The sequence below is a fragment of the Chrysochloris asiatica genome, unplaced genomic scaffold (genome assembly GCF_000296735.1).
Source record: "Chrysochloris asiatica unplaced genomic scaffold, ChrAsi1.0 scaffold00201, whole genome shotgun sequence".
NCBI classification, from domain to species: Eukaryota; Metazoa; Chordata; class Mammalia; order Afrosoricida; family Chrysochloridae; genus Chrysochloris; species Chrysochloris asiatica.
Genome location: NW_006408719.1, coordinates 1,668,745 through 1,673,623, shown reverse-complemented (window position 1 = coordinate 1,673,623; position 4,879 = coordinate 1,668,745).

The following is a 4,879-nucleotide window of genomic DNA, read 5'->3' as shown; positions in this document are numbered from 1 at the left end:
TATTAAAGTCACCCACTATTATTGTGGATTCATCTATTTCTTTCTTCAAATCTATTAGAGTTTGTTTTAGATATTTTGGCACTCTTTCATTGGGAGCAAAGATATTTAATAAGTTATTTCATTTTGTTCAATTGTCCCTTTAATCATGAGATAATGTCCATCTTTATCTATTATGCTGTCTTTTGCCTTAACGTTTATTTTATCTGAGATTAGCACTGCCACTCATGTTCGCTTTTTATTGCAATTACCTTGGTATATTTTTTTCTCATCCTTTCACTTTTAAACTGTTTCTGTCTCTGTGTGTGAGATGTGTCTCTTGCAGACAGCATATTGAAGGATCTTGTTTTCTTATCCATTCTGCTATCGTCTGTCTCTTAACAGGTGCATTCAATCCATTTATGTTCAGTGAAATTATCGATAGATATTGATTATTTGTCATTATATTTGTTTTTTTTTGTGGTGTTGCTGCTTCTTTGTTCTGTTTGTGTTTCTCTGTTGAATTAATGATTTGTGTGTTCTTTCTTGTGCATTTCCTCATATTTTTAATGTTTTCATATTCTTCTTGGATTCTCATTCTCTTGGTATGCTGTAAAGTGTTAATTTTCTTTGAGGTTGTCTTATGATCCATTGACTTCTCTGTCCATTTAGTGCAGTCTATTTTATCCTGTAATCTACCTGACCTTCTCGTTGTCTGGATCTCCGATCCTATGTGTTCCCCTTCTTTTGCATTGTACTTGTTTTGAGCATAGCCTGCCCTCCCAGAGTCTCTGAGTTTGTTCTTATAGTTTTGATTTGTTAACATTTCTTCTTTCTGTTGACTTAATTCAGGGAGGTGCTTCCACCTACGTCAGTCTCTGGTTGTTGTCTGTTCTTGTTAGTTCTCGGTCCACAGAAATCCCTTTAGGATGTTTTGTAGTGCAGGGTTGGCTTTGGTGAGGTCCCATAGCTTCTGTTTATCCTAGAATGTTTTGATTACACCCTCATATTTGATTGATAGCTTTGCTGGATAAAGGATTCCTGGTTGGCAGTTTTTTTCTTTCAGTGTTTTATATATGTCTACCCATTGCCTTCTCACTTGCATGGTTCCTGCTGAGAGGTCTGAGCTTAGTCTGACTTGTTTGCCTTTGTATGTGACCCCTCTGTTTTCTCTTGCTGCTTTCAGGAGTGTCTCCTTGTCTTTGAGTGTGGAGAGCTTGACTATGATGATATGTCTTGGTGATTTTCTTTTGGGGTCCACCCTTCCTGGACTCCTTTGGGCTTCTTGGATGTCTATCTTTTCACCCTTGATGATGTTAGAGAAATTTTCTTCCAGTAGTTCTTTGACTATTTCCTCTGTGGACTTGTGTGACTCATTTTGTTCTGGAATGCCAATAATTCTTAGGTTATTCCTCTTCATGTGGTCCAACATGAATCTGAGACCTTCCTCTGAATTTTTTATCCTTTTTTGGGTTTGTTCTTCTATCTTAGTGGTATTGAGAGACTTGTCTTCCAGCTCACTGATTCTTCCTTCCATCTCATCTATTCTACTTCTCTGCCTTTTCAAAGAGATTTCTATTTCTGCCATTTTGTTGTTGATTGTTTGGACCTCTTTCTGTAGGTTTTGGATTGTTACCACTGCTGTATCTATCTTGTTTGATTGTTCTTGTTGCGCTTTTCTGACTTCTTCCTTATTTTTCTCAACTCAATTGTAAAGTGTTTTGAAACATTTTATAATCATTTTTCTGAATTCTTTCTCTGGCATTTCCAGGGCCTGCCCGCCTTCCAGAATGGAGTCCAGGTCTACTTCTAGGTAGTTTGTCTCAGATATTTAATCTTTTTTCTGGACATGTGCTGATATGGTCATCTGCTTTTGATTCTTAGACATGTTTAATGTTTATCTGTGGCCCTTATACTCAAATGAGTATGTATTTTGGTACTTTTTTATGCTTTCTGATTGCTTCCAGGAAGATGTGATCAGGGTGTGGTGTTCGCTTTTCCCTCTTCTTATTGCTTAACTCAGAGTAATTTTCACAGCTGGTACCTGTTTCTCTGGTAAATCACAGCTGGTATTGGTTCTTGCCTGGGTTTTGGTATTTTATAAGGTGTGATTGCAGCTTGGCTTTTTGGCAGTGGTTTCTGACTCTTCTTGCGTAATATAGGGGAACAAAGAGTCCTCCAAGAGCCGAAGGGAGGCTGTGTAGCAGTCAGACAACAGCAGTTGGGTAAAAAACAGAAACAAAATCAGAATCAGAAGCAAAAAGAAAAGTGGGAGAAAGAGGAAAAGTGGAATGAAGAAAAGAAAAGAAAAAATATATATATATAAGATAAAACCGAAAGAAAATAGTGCAGCACTAGTGCAAACAAGACTAAATATAGCAGTCTTTAATCACAAAAAAAGGGAGAGTGAGTAGGAGAGAAAAAGAGGAAGAAGAGAGAAAAAAGAAGGAAAAAAATTCTGTAGCTTAATATAAGTATTTCTTTGATGTCCTAATTCTCTTTCAGGCACCTCTGCCCTTTTCCCCCTACTGTTAGGTGCTGTTGAGTCAATTCCGACCTGTAACGACCCTGTATAGGGGCTCCGAGGAGCGGCTGGTGAGCCTGAACCACCGACCCTGCAGTTCAGAAGGCTTTGCAGTGTGGCACCTCAACCTACAGTGCTATGCTGGGGCTCCTCTCAAACCAGTGAAGAAGAAAAAATGAAAAATAAATTAAAAAAAAGCAAACCAAATAGTCCACGCATCCGTGTCTCCCGTATAGGTTTCCATGGAGGGGCTGTTTAGCTTGAACCACTGACCTCGCATTCAAAAGGCTTTACAGTGGTGCTTTAACCTACAGCACTATGCCAGGACGCCTCTCAAACCAGCAAGAAAAAAAAGCCAACCAAATAGCATGTACATCCAAGTCTCCCGTATAGGGTTTCCGAGGGGCGACAGGTGAGCTTGAACCACCGACCTTGCAGTTCAAAAGGCTTTACTGTGGCACCTTAATCTGCCGCACTACACCGGGAAGCCTCTCAAACCAGTGAGAAAAAGCCGACCAAATAGAACTCACATCGGCGTCTCCTGACCTTGCAGTTCAAAAGGCTTTACAGTGGCACCTTAACCTGCCACGCTACGCTGGGACGCCTCTCCAACCAGTGAGAGAAAGCCAACTAAATGGAAAGCACATCCTTGTCTCCCTTGTATGGTTTCTGAGGAGCATGGTTTCTGAGGAGAGGCTGGTGAGCCTAAACCACTGACCTTGCCATTCAAAAGTATTGGTGGCGCAGCGCCTTAACCCACAGAGCTACACCAGGACCCCTCTCAACCTAGTGCAAAAAGGCCGACCAAATACACATCTCAGCTTGGGCTGAGTGTGTGTGAGTTCCTGGCAGAGGAAACTGCCAGTGGTGAGGGTGGGTCTTGGCCACTAGGCTTAGCCCCTACCTCTATTTACCAAATGTAGGTGGGCAAACCGTGAGCGCACCTACTACCCTACACCAAAGAAAAATAAAATCGGACCCACACAAAACGGCAGAGTGTACTGTGCACTTTTTTTTTTTTTTCCTCTTTCTTTTCCAAGGTTCCCGCGGCGTGCCTCCGCCTGGTCTCTGCGGCTCCCATTTCATCCCGCCACCTGGATTCGCCCAGGATGTTGCCTCAGGCCTCTGTGCCTGGCCGGCAAATCCAAAAGTACGTGATTTCCCGCCTCAGCTCCAAATTCCACATGCTATATGTTCTCAAACCTTTAAACTATTCCTATCTCTGTGGGTCCAAGCCTTGGAGCCCCGTCCTGCCTCTTTCTTGTCTGAAATTCCTTGTTATTGTTGATGGTGACCTTCACTACGCCTTCACCCTAGCCGCCATCAAGCCCCGCTTCCTGGGTAGATCTTTAAGCCCAGGTGTTTCATTTTCTTTCTGTTAAAGATTTCCCGGTCAGAACTCATTAATAATTTTGGATGAAATGCTAGTGCCATGGAATCTCTTGCTGGTGACCTCACCCAAGGGTCAGATTGCTTAGTGAGTGGGGTTAGCATGTGTTTATTTGTTCTTACTTACTAATTTGGAGTGAAAAGTTTCACGCTGGTCTCATCACATCTGTGGTGAAAAACATGTGAAGCTGTTCAGTATGGATAAGTAATAAGCACAGGTGAGCTCATGCTTACTTTGCTTACTGGGTATTCTGTCCTTGTAAGGAATTGTCTATTTTAAAAGAAGTTTTGTTTCTGTGGAAAGGGGCTGTGGGCTTAGGAGAGTGGCCATACCTAGTAGCAGAACCTTTGATGTAGTAAAAATGTGAAATTGTTCAATATAAATTAATAAACACAAGTAACGCCTTAAAAACAACAACAAAAAAAAGTGATTTCGAAAGTTAAAGGAAGTTATTACTTCACATACACATACACACACCCAGGGTACATTAATAACTACAGAATTATAAAAGAAAAACAACCATACCTATGACTTCTTCCAACAACAACAAAAAGATGGTAGCGAAGGCAATGAACTTACTTCTGGGCTGGCTTCTGAAGCACAAAAAGAAGGCATCTATATAATTTGAGGACATTTAAAGCATTAGATAGGTCTCATGTTTATACCTCATTATTTTCTGTAAGTACGCCAAATCATCACAAATTTCTACATTGGGTTACTGGTCCTGGGGTCTCAGGCCAATTGGCATGTTGTTGTTGTTATGTGCCGTATAGTCGGTTCCAACTCATAGTGACCATGTACAGGATTTCCAAGGCTATAAATCTTTATGGAAGCAGAAAGCCTCATTTTTCTCCCGCAGAACAGCTGGTGGTTTCGAACTACTGACTTGAGATTGTTGTTGTTGTTGTCAGGTGCCATCGAGTCGGAACCAACTCATAGCCACCCCATGCACAGCAGAACGAAACAATGTCCAATCCTGGGCCAAACTC